Genomic DNA, 13,131 nt, shown 5'->3' with positions numbered 1-13,131 from the left:
GGTTGGGAAAGTAAATTCGCCATTCATGATCAACGTAGACCCTATGCTCTTACAGAGTGTGCATGTGAATACTCCATTCACTGCACCCCATGACTCTTCAGAGTTATTCCCCTCCGAGGTTATATTACCTGATGGTAGAAGCCTTGCCAAAGTACAAGAAGTTGAGCAGTATATCATCGCGGCTAGGGAAAAGGAAATTGAGAGCTTATGCAAGGCGGAGCAACAAAGAGAGCTAAAAGCAAAAGCTCCTATGTCAATATCCTTGCTATGAGAGCAATCGAGTGCTCCTGAATTAGCAACCACTAAGGGTCAACCCATAGAGAGCCACATTGCATCTAGTTCAAAAGACACCCCTAGCACCTCAATCCTAGATGGAGCATTGTTAAATGAGAACTAGGAGTACGAACTACAAATGGAAACTCTAACCGACCTATACACAGGTCACACCTATCACGTGGGTTGATTAGATATCCTACAATCCACAATGAGTGCGAGTAGTGTGGAGGATCAACAACAAAGAGTTTGTGAGGTCATCCATAGGGTTATTGAGCTAGAGAGACAGAACAAGAGGTCATCCATAGGGTTATTGAGCTAGAGAGACAGAACAAGAGGATCCACATGCCTTCAACGGGTCTCATGAGATTCTTGGATACAGGGAAGGCTAAACAACCAACCTTATCGCAAATGGAGACTCCCTCGGTAAGTCCGATGGATCCTCCATATGTTGTTTCACCAGGGGTCTCAGTGCAATCTGAGCCCACAAGTGATAGCTTTACCTTTCCAAGTCTGGCTCATCTTTCCCTTGATGACACCACGGCTACCATGCCTACCCCAATGATGGACACGCCAAGAAACATGCCATGGACCTCATTTGTTAGTAAAGCACCGCTACATGGTAGCTCAATGCTTGCAATAGTACCTACAAGTGTGTACCAATCTATACACCTATGGTTCCTCGTACTCATGTAGCCCCTACCCCTCCCATGGTTTCAACAACCTATGCTCCACAACCACAACACCCAAGCTCTTATTTACATGGGACCATACCGGCTAGCATTAGCATGTCACATCCGACGTGGCTATGCCTAGGGCCACACATATGAACTTTGGGCCGCCACACGGCACAACACCGTACCAAACGTGGAACCCAAGGGCTTCCTATGCGCCAAGCCCAATGCCAATACCTACTCCACATGTAGTCTTTGGAGCGCCTCCACCCACGGTGCCTGCTCACTTAGGTGACTTGGCAACATTTGCTCAAGCTATCAGTCGATCTATTGCTGAGAATATGCGTAACACGCTTGATAGAGAACCTAGAAGTAAGGCATTACAAATAGCCAAGCTCACACAAAAATTTAGTGGAGATGGGGATGTGAGAAAGCATATCGAAGTGTTTGAACAAATATGCGATTCTCTAGGAGAACACAATGACCTGCATAAGAGTAATGCTTTAAGCCTAACCTTAAGTGGGAAGGTAGGGGATTGGTATAGAACCCTAAGGGTGGAAGAAAAAACGATTTACCCTACTCTTAGGAGACTATTCTTAAAAGAATACATACAAGAGGGAGTACTTTGGGGTGTAGCCTCTCAGCTCCAAAAATCCCAACAAGAGGAAGGAGAGTCGGTGAGAGACTTTATTAGTTGCTTAAAGCATTTGAATTCTCGTTGTAATCCAAATGAGCGCTTCAATAATAATCAATTGCTTGATAGATTCATTAGGGGATTACGACATGAGGGTATCTACAATGGCCTAGTCATTAGAGGTATCACCACTTGGGAAGGAGTCACCACCAATGCGATCCAATTGGAGGATAATTTAATGATTCAAGGAGAAAGAGTTTCTGTTGAGCCTAAATCTATTAGCTCGCAAGCATCGGGGCATCAGCCAATGACCCTAAAGCCTATTGCTAAGGAGCCAAAGGTATCTGAGATGACTTTAGCAGATCTCACCAAGGCCATTCAAGAGGGTCTTAGAGACAATCGTGCTCCACAAAACAATCATATGTAGCCAAGAAGGGAGCAACAATGGTGCTCAGTATGCTATGGACCGCATAGTACCAGTGAATGCCCTACTTTTAGAGTAAAATTCAATGGGAATTGCAATGTCTGTGGGAGGTATGGTCATCAAGCTAAGGATTGCATAGTATTTAAGCATGCGATGGCCAATAGACCAGCCTTAGCATGGACAGACACACCTCAAGTGCCTGCATTGATGCCGGACCCCACCTCTTGAACAAACGTCACAACACATGGTCCCTAGGGCCCCGAATGTTGTTCAAACAACGCCCTTACCACCTCCAGTGCTAGGACCGCAACCACCACATCCGCGAATCACTTCTGTGAATCAAGTGGGTTGTGAGTTATCTATTGCCTGTTTGGAAGGCTGTGAGGAAGATATAGACCCTAATATTGCCTATGGGATGGATGCGCTTGAAGAAAGTCCACAATACTACATGGAGGACTATTGGGGACAAGTCAAACCTGTCTATCAAGAAGCTGCTCTTGCTGCAAGAGGCCAAAATATCAATTGCACTGCTAAGAGACCACCTCTTCAATGCTACAAGTGTGGAGGTCCACATCGTGTGACCGAGTGTCCTATTAGGCTACAAAAGAACGCCACACTAATGCAAACCAATCAAGTGAGCACGTCTACAATGCCAATACTCATGTGTAATTGATGTGGCATAGATCATTTGATTGCCCAATGTTCAAATAATCCAAATGCACCGAAGATCACGCCATTAAACTTGATTGAGGTTACCAAGGATCCATCACAAAGTACACCTGTGGTACCAGTAAACGTACTCACACGATCGTTGCTTTAAAAACAAAATTATATTCTTGAAGAAAGAGACACGAAATCATTTGCCCAATCTTAGAAGAAGAAGAAAACACGAAGGAAGAGATCGCAAAAAGCAGCGAACTCAGACCCCAGTTACAAGACCAACATAGGAACTGGTGATGACCCCGAATATATGAACGACGCTAAAGAGGATTCTGATTCAGGTGAGACCATGGAGACCAAAACAACCACTAGGAAAGAAACCAACAAGGAAGATTGTCATGAGCCACAATGTCCAGGATCCAAGAAAAAGATAGGAACTAATCCAAACCCTACGGAGGAGATCAAGCAAGTCAAGCAATTAAGGAGTTTGGTAGAAGATACTGAAAGGGACCTAGAGCCAACACCTAGGTAGATTTAGATTACAGACACAATGTTCCCTATGCAACAACAACCTCACCAAGTCCATAGACCTTTAGCCATACCTAGTGTCATCCAAGACGAAAGTGACTTAAAGTAATGGGAAAGTGGGCGTACTCACTTCTTGTTGGAAAGAATGTTTACAGAGGGACTACCTGACCCTATCAAAGAAATGGAGATCCCATCTTCCCCACCTCAAGGGACTGAAGCCCAAAAGGTGTCGTTAAATATTGCCAAATTGATGGAGTTCATGGCTTCAGAAGTCAGAACCACCATCATGTCCAAACTATATGGAGACCCTGAGCTATTCTTAGCTCTTCGAGATTTCCTCAATGGAAAACTGAAGGTCAGGCTACCACAATTTGCACAAATGGATGGAGCTAGGGAGATGCCAATAGAGGAGGAACACTTAGATCCACAACCCAACCTAGATGAGAACCTTGTTGTAGAAATACATGTTAACAAGTTGGGACAATACTTTGAGGGCGATGAATCCAATGCGACCATACCAATCACTACTGTGACCATACCAATCACTACTAAGGGACTAATTGTGAAGGGAATCCTTGATGGTGGTGTTGGGGTTAGCATTGTGTCTAAAAATTGATGGGAAACCATGGGAAGACCTCACCTTGGGACCACAACCATAGTAGTAAAGATGGCCAATGGGTCTATTGTTAAACCTATTGGGATGCTAGAAGATCTCAAGATCAAGGTCTTTGGACATAAAATACGAATTTTCATTGTTATGGATTTCTCTATGCACACTATGGCATCTGAGATGATCTTAGGACGTCCTTTCATGAGGGAAGCAAAAATGGTGCATGACTGGTCTAAAAACCATGTCTACTTGTAGTTCAAAGATTCTGTCATTCAAGTGGATCTTGTAACTGGTCGGGCATATCCTCTAGGAAACAAGTTTATAATTGGTCATAGATCTGACACCACAGTTCACTCAGCCCCATTGCAGTATTGTTACATGTGTAAAGCGAACATTGATGTTGGGGAAGATTCTCCTTATAAGGATGTACTACCTGGCATGACTGAGTCGGACAATGTGGATTGGGTCCACCTAGCAGCAACCATAGACACTTGGGGAAACAAGGGGACGAACTTGGTAACACCTGAGGGGGATGAAATGCCACCACTTTTACCCTTAAATATTCTAGAATGTATGCATATAGCTTCTGATGACCTACAAGATGAAGGTTTGACTGGCATTGGAACTAGGATAGTGTCTCACAAGACTATAGCCCACAGGATTTGGGGTCAGAATCATCAATTGAATTTGACTATGAGAACGAAGAATCTGAGTGAAATCTTAGTGCAAATGTGGGGACAAACCATCCAGGGCCCAGTGATACCCTAGATGACAATCTATCCAAGGGAGCAGAAGACACAAGTAGCCATTCATCTAGTGACTCTTCACTAGAGATCGGTCGTAATAAAAAAATTAGACAAGAAGAGTAAGAGATATAAGAGGCAACGATATCGAGCAAATGTGTGTGCTAGAATAAATGAAAAGAAATCTACCGCAGAATGGCTTAATTATATAGGGACATGTGATGCTCATCGGAAGTTGGTAGATAACTGGGGTGAATACCTTCAAAGCGTTATGTGGTGTGGTCCACAACCTATTGACATCACACAACTAGAGGCTACAGAGAAGCCAAAGTTGAGCCGTACCATAAGGAGACAACAAAATCGAGAGTTAGCTCAACAACAAAAGGAATCGGAAGTTAAATCACAGTCCACAGAACAACAGGACCCCACAGACTTACACCCCGCACATGAACATTTCAAATCCTACACCACAGAGGAACGTAAGGTTGTGTATACAAAGGCTCAAAGAAAACCTATCAATGGAAGTAATGGAGTCTATGATGGTCCAATGATAGTTAAGGAAATAGCGTTAGCAGACCCAATAGAAGAGTCCAAACCTGTTTTCATTGCCCAAGATCTAAGAGAGACTGAAGAGTGTGTACTTAGAGAACTTCTCAAGGAATTCAAGGATACATTTTCTTGGACATATCATGATATGAAAGGTGTTCTACCTTCTATGATGCAGCACACAATCTCCATGAATAGCATGGCTAAAGCAATTCAGCAACGACCCTACCCAATGAATCCTAAATATGCAAAGATCGTTCAAGAAGAGATTAAAAAGCTTGTGAAATACGGATTCATATACCCTATTGAGCACTCAGAATGGGTGTCTCCAATAATGATTGTGCCAAAAAAGAATGGGAAACTGAGAGTGTGCGTGGATCTCAAGAAGGTCAATGCCACCACTAGGAGGGACCATTACCCCTTGCCATATTCAGAACATGTGCTTGAAAGAGTTGCAGGGAAGGAAGCTTATAGCTTTTTAGATGGGTACTCTCGCTACAATCAAATCACAATTGTGCTAGAGGACCAAGCTAAAACAGCCTTTATAACCGAATTTGGAGTGTTCGCATTTCATGTTATGGCTTTTGGCTTAACCAATGCCCCTGCTACCTTTCAAAGATTAATAAACACTGCTTTTAGAGAATATTTGAGGGAGTTTTGCAAAGCTTTCTTAGATGACCTTTGTGTGTATTCCTCTTGGAAAGAACATCTATCATGCTTACGAAAAGTGTTTGAGAAGTGCAAATTGTATTGCATCTCCTTTCACCCTTTCAAATGCCAATTTTGGGTTAAACATGGAGTCATTTTAGGGCATATAGTGTCCAAAAATGAGATTTCCACAGATAAGAGCAAAATTAAAGCCATTGCTGAATTGCCACCACTTACAAACTATAAAGGAGTTCAAAAGTTCATGGGCCATGTTGGTTATTACCGACGGTTTATTTTAAACTTTGTCGAGATAGCTTGTCCTTTGTACAAGCTTCTTATTGAGTTCCACTAGACACCGCGGAGTGTGACCATGCTTATGAGTCATTGCAAAAGACCTTGACTAGTGCTCCTATTCTACGAGTGCCCAATTGGAATGTAATTTTCCATGTGCATATTGATGCATCAATCTTTGCTATTGGGTGTGTTCTAGCTCAACCAAGAGAACATAAATTGGACTACCCCATTAGCTTTGCAAGTCGTCAATTGAATGATGCCAAGAGAAAATACACCACTACAGAGCGAGAAGGTTTCGGTATGATTTATGCAGTGAAGAAATTTTGCTACTACCTTCTGGCCAACAAGTTTGTTTTCTATGTGGATCATCAAGCCTTATTGTATCTAGTAAATAAACCTTGTTCCACGGGAAGAATTACATGATGGTTGTTAATTCTCCTCGAGTTTGGATTTACCGTTGTGGTGAGACCTCGTAAAAGACATGTCATGACAGATCATTTGTCTCGCATACCCAATGGTGAAGCCCTTACTGGAGTCGATGATGAGTTTCCCGATACTTCTCTATTCCTAGTCAAAACCATACCTGAATGGAGTGAGAAGATTGTGAACTTTCTAGTTAATGGTTTTCCACCCAAAGAGCTTCGTAAGGACATAGCTCGAAAACTGTTAAAAAAATGTGAACATTAGTCTCTTATTGCAAGAACTCTCTACAGGCTAGGGAAGGATGATATTCTTAGACGTTGTGCCCATGAGGATGAGTATTTATACATACTGCAAAGGGCCCACATGGGTATAGCCAGAGGACATTTCTCAGGGGAACTAACAACTAGAAAGTGGTTGCAATCAGGATATTGGTGGCCTACCTTATTCAAGGATGCATCACTTTTTACAAAAGGATGTGATGAATGCCAACGTTACAAGATCACACAACAAAAGGATAGGATGCCCTTACATCATGTTAAAGTGACTCAACCATTTGAAAAATGGGGTTTGGACTTTGTAGGCCCAATTAGTCCAGCAGCTCGTAGCACTCAATCTCGATATATTATCGTTGCCACTGACTATGTAACAAAGTGGGCAGAAGCCAGGGCGACACGCAAGGCTGATGCAAGGTCAACTGCTAAGTTTCTCTATGAGAACATTATTACAAGATTTGGTTGTCCCTTTGAGATTGTGAGTGACAATGGCACTCATTTTATAAATGGAGTGATAAAAGAACTCACTACCAACTTCATGATAGTTCACCATAAGTCCACAACTTATTATCCACAAGCAAATGGCCAAGCTGAGAGTACCAACAAAACTCTCATCTTCATTTTGACAAAGGCAGTTGAGGCTCATCGTACAGATTGCGATTTAAAGTTTATGTCAGCTCTATGGGCTTATCGTACTGCGTACAAAGTTGCCATTAACTCCACACCGTTTAAGATGGTGTATGTCCAAGAAGCGGTTATGCCATGGGAGTTTTTCATTCCTAGTCTTTGAGTAGCTTCTCAAGAAGGTTAAGATGGTAACCCCTTAGTTGAGCGATTATATATCCTTGAAAGGGTAGATGAATAGAGGCAACTAGCTGTGCAAAATGCACTTGTGAAGAAAGATAGAAGGAAGAAATGGTTTGATCGTCATCTAAAGAACAAAGATATCAATGTTGGTGATAAAGTCCTCATGTATGGAGTGCATAACAACAACAAAAAGTTGAAATATGCGGGAAAAGGACCATATAGAGTATCTGAAATCACCCCACAAGGAACCATTCGTGTGAGACTCTAGATGAAACCATTGGATTCCTCAATGGTAGCAAATTTAAAAGATATTATGATCCTTAAGCCAAGAGGAGCTACGTGCCATCCATAAAAAGAAGGCAGGCAAGGCACAAACAGAATTGAAAAAGATACAAGCTCAAGCTGAGGCGAAAGAGCGACAACAACGCATAAGACGCCAATGGGAGGCCAACCTTGGAGTTACACATGCATTCCACGTTGAAACAGAGGATGATTGGTTGGACTCTGACACACCTCTACGATACCCTATTGAGCTAAATAACGCCTATGGAAAAGTGCTATATAACGCCTTATTGGACATGAGTGCTAAGTATAATTTGTTATCATATGGGGTGTGGTGTCAGTTGGCAAAGCCACCTCTATCTGAGAGTATTATGCAAGTCAAAGGTGTCAACAAGAAAAAAACTACGATTTTTGAAATCTAGCACAGTTTTGTCAGTTATGACAATGGGTTGTAGCTCAAGACTTTTTGGTCATGCCTGCTGGAACTATGGAGGGTAATATAAACTAGGACGCACGTGGATGATAGCCACCAAATGCACTATTTATTGGGGGATAGGGGGTGTCACAACGCAGAAACCAACTCTTAGCCCTGCCACTCAAGCCATAGTCCCTAAGATATTGCCTCTTAAGGAAATAAAACCCAAAACATTGCATGTCCAAGAGGTTGAACCATATGTCCCCATAGCCCAACTCTTTAGAGCTTCAACTAATGTAGTTGAAATAAAGCTTGAGACTCATCCCAATATAACAAAGAAAACATACAAGTGGGTCCCTAAAGCTTCTTTAGCGACCATAGCTAGTGTTAAAACATTGCATGTCCAAGAGGTTGAACCATATGTCCCCATAGCCCAACTCTTTAGAGCTTCAACTAATGTAGTTGAAATAAAGCTTGAGACACACAAGACTCATCCCAATATAACAAAGAAAACATACAAGTGGGTCCCTAAAGCTTCTTTAGCGACCATAGCTAGTGTTAAAAGACAGGAGTCTGGTAAGAGACGTCCTACTCACCCCAAGAAATGTAAAGAAACGTTGTGTTGGATTCCTAAAAAACTATTGGAAGCCCAAGGCTACTATGAAGAAAATGATCAAATCTGGGTGCCAAAACGTAAATTGTGCTATTACTTGTCACACAGCCCATGTGAGTCCAATCATGTGGCTCCAAAACGAATTCAAGATCGCGGAAAGGAAAAAATCATGGAATGCTACACACCCGCTTCAAAGCTAGTTTGGGTACCAAAGAAAGAACGATTTGTTCCACCTAACTCAGGAACAGGGAAGTCAAATGAACCTTCTTGCTCTTCATGTACTTCTTATACGGAAATAGAAGCTTCGACACAACCTCCACCTACCATTGTACATATCCATACAAACGAGGAAGAGTTTGCACCTCCCGTTGTAAGTTCACCACCTACAACAACTTTGCAAATAAAATCATGGGAGAGTACCTTACCACCCTTGCAACTAGATGAAACGCATAGGGCGGTCGAAAACTATTGGTTAAAACCTTCACCCATAACAACTTGGAACAATTGGTTTCAAAAGGTGAACATAATTCCAAAAGGTATGATTTGCCCAAGGAAGGGGGGAGTGTTTGCTGGCATCCATCATTCACTTGCTTCCCTCTCAACCTTCCTCCCTGATCTCTCAATCTCCAATCCTAGGGAATGTATATATAAAGCCTTATACTTACAAAAACAAGATAAAAAAGTAAAAGAGCAAGAGCCACCAAACAATAATGTGGAAACTTACAAGTTCCATACATAACAAAAAATCATAAAAACACATTATGCACAAGAACACAACCCTTGTAATATTTGCACTCTAACCATCATCTATCTATGTGTACAGATATGGCTAGTATGCTAGAGTCATCCACTCATGCCTTGGGTGAGAGGTACCCTCGTTACTTTTCACAAGTGTTTCACATGGTCTTTTCGGTGCTAGCCTGTGAATGGGATTTGGTAGGTATGCTAGCATGTGAGAGGAATTTCGAGGAGTTAAAATGGCCGATACATCTCTTGACCATGAATAATCCATACTTAGTAGAGAGTGTCTCTCCAATTGCACAAGCCTACCCTTTTGACCAAGATGACTATAGGCGTCTAGTGACCTTCTTAGTAAACATTGGTGCCTCTGATGATGGAGAAGATTTACATGATTACACGGATGGCACATATGGTCTCACGGATGATGACTTTGTTTTTTCTCGACGAGACGAGGATAGGGGTTTAGCCTTAGGGTCCCCCCCCCCCCAATCTCTACAATATCCTATTCCCTTGACTCTCTAGGGGGAGTGCAAATAATTAGTTTAGGGTTCCTTATGTTTTTTAATTGTGTTCAATAAGTGTTGGTACCTTTTTCGACTGATGTGCCTCTGGAAGGTGGATGTTTGGTGGTGACTATTGTGCAGTTTGTGACTACATAGGGATGCCTTCAAAGGACAACAACAATGGATGTTTACATGTTACAACATATTTTCTCCATTATACCAGGTGTACTACTTTCTTTTATCTATGCTTTCCACAATTACATGTTTGCATCTTGTCATTTGAGTTTCTAACAATGCATAAATTTTATGAAGTTGTGACATTGCCAATTTAGATGCTATAATTTTTTCAAACTTCTAGTACCTTGTTCATCTCTTTGAGTTTGGTCTATTAGTTAGCTTTAAGTAGGTATCAGGACCTTAGGTTAAACTAGGTCACTTAATTGCTGACTTTAATTCCTAATAGTCTATTAATTGTAGTAACTTTAGTAATGTTTTAGGCTATGAGGATATAGTTCTCTCTAGCTTATTCCACCTAAGTGTGACTTGTGTTGTGGAACTCCATGTGTTAAGCTGGTATTTGAGACCTCGGGTCTCCCGGCTAGTTTATGCTCAAGCTGGTATTTGAGACCTCGAGTCTCCCAGCTGTTGGTATTTGAGACCTCGAGTCCCCCAGCTACTTGTAGCAACTATGACAACGTCAAAAAAAGAAAAAAAGAAAAAGAAAAGAGAAAGCAAATAGCACAAACTTCTTTGTATTTTATGTTGATCACACTTAAGTGGTATAAGTGACAAGATCACTGAGTCTTTAGACGCCGACGAGCATTCCTAGGGTTAACTACTCTTTAGTCGACATTTTTTAATTAACGTTGGTCAATCTAGTACTTACTTTAGCCCTAGCTCTTGTGTACTTCTCGTAGAGTCAACCTAATCGACCTTAACTCAATTGTAGTTTAATCAGGTACTACGCTTGTTCTAGTTGGCAATGTTACAATTCATAAATTTGTTTTTGCATTTCCTAGAATATCATGTATGCATCTCACTTATTGCACGCCTACACATGCTGCCTTTGAGCTTTCACAATGTTGTTTTTCTTCTGAAACAGGTACTCCTATCGTGGATCTCGATGCTGCACTGTTATATTCCGAGGGCGGAATCTACATCAGGAAGGGGGGCATGTTAACCACCGGCATCCACTTCTAGTAGTCATGGACTGGGCTTGTTGGTCCAATAGGAAAAGGGTAAGAGTGATCGCCGATGAGAGGTGCACTCTAACTGGAACATTCATGGGTTAGTTGGCTAAGCATGGGTGCTGCAGGCTACAGTGTCACTTTCACAAGACACAGTTAGTACAGTTGGTCTAGGCTGGTTCACACTGGACGGACGCTCTGGCCTAGGGAGTGACACGTGGCAGGGTACCGACGGTGGTCTAGTGGACCTCGTGGCCAGGTCACCACATGGCTGACATTTATGAGCCGTTGGTGGCTCTTTATGGTGGTACATATGAGTAGTAGCATTGGTCATCGAGATCATCAGCTTCACCTCGGATCTTGTACGTAGTCATCTAGAGTGAGTCTATACACAGAGCACGTCTTCACCATCCCTGCACATTTGAGCCTCGACACCCCCATTGTACCTGTGAGTCTTGGGTTGGAGCTGAGTGTGCTGTCACGCCAGAGTCTGTATCAGTCTTTGAGATAGTCGAGTCATATGTTATGGTCTGCTGTTGTGTCTTTGTGAGCTCTGTTGATGTCTATTGTTTCCTTTCTGTTCAATCTGTTTGAGTGAGATTGTCACACACATTGCACTGAGGACCACCCACTGTAGAGAGCACGACACATTATCCGCGCTACAGGTGCTCACATTTTTCCGATCACCGTGGGACCTCAAAGGAAGTCTCACTCTTGTGGAGATACTAATCGTGAAGCTAATTGGTTGTTACCTAGCTCCGCACACTTGCTTGCACTGTGTAAATAGTCTGATGGTCTGGTCCTCTCTCGCCCTGGTCCAACCAGTCCTAGTCCTCGTCCTTGGTCCTGGTCTAGTCCTCGCCCTGGTCCAGCCCTCCTTGTCCTACTAGCTAGGTGGTCTAGTCATCGGTCTTGGACCAGGTGGTCTAGTCACTATCCTCATGTCCCGGTTTAGACCTGTGTTGTTCAGCCCACAGTTAGAGTCTTCTTCCCAAAGCTTGGTTGGATTGGTGGTCACTGCATGACACATACAAGGCGGTCAGTTGAGCGTCAAAGCGCACTACTGAGCCCTCTGAAGCACTATAACCGAAGACGACCTGTGGTATCAAGTAGAAGTCCATTATCCTCATCACCCATACCTCCACATACGACATCCCCCATCCCTTCATCCGGTTCCACATCTTCCAGATCACCTTCTCCAGCAAAGCTCTCTCCTTCTGCTATAGCAGGCTACTGAGCAACAGGCTCAACAAGGGGCCATGGAGGCGTTGGCTAGTGTGTTGGACAAGGTAAACATCAAGTTCCCCACCTTCAAAGGACTCTATTCTGAAGATGCTGACGACCATGCACGGAGGTTCGTATCTCTCTGTAGAGGACGTGGTCTTAACAGAGAAGATGCTTATCTGGTACTTTTTCCATCCACCTTGGATGGCTTAGCAGACAAATGGTACAGCCAGTTTGAAGAGAATCATTTTGCAACTTGGGCAGACTTAAGACAACAGTTCTGTGCAGCTTTCAGGCCGGGTGACTACCAAGAGAAAGTGTTGGATGAGTTGGCCAACATGGTGCTCCAGCCTGAGGAGACTTTTGCAGAGCTTATGACCAAAACCAAGTCTCTGGTTGCCAAGCTTCCCCAACAATCCGGTGAATTCATGGTTAAGAAGTGGGTGGAGAAGGCGCTCCCCAAAACCTCTCAGCAAAAACTCTGAGAGAGCCTCCGACCCGATGCCACTTTGGAGGAGTTCATCGCAACTGCTACGAGGATAGAGGGGGCTAGGAAGCTGTTCACCAACCCCCCTCACATAGAGACCCCCTCTGTGTTTTTGGAAAGTCCTTCTGATCCTTTAACTTCTT

This window comes from Adiantum capillus-veneris, chromosome 21 (assembly GCF_014529385.1).
Source record: "Adiantum capillus-veneris isolate H3 chromosome 21, ASM1452938v2, whole genome shotgun sequence".
NCBI classification, from domain to species: domain Eukaryota; kingdom Viridiplantae; phylum Streptophyta; class Polypodiopsida; order Polypodiales; family Pteridaceae; genus Adiantum; species Adiantum capillus-veneris.
This window is presented reverse-complemented; position numbering follows the sequence as displayed.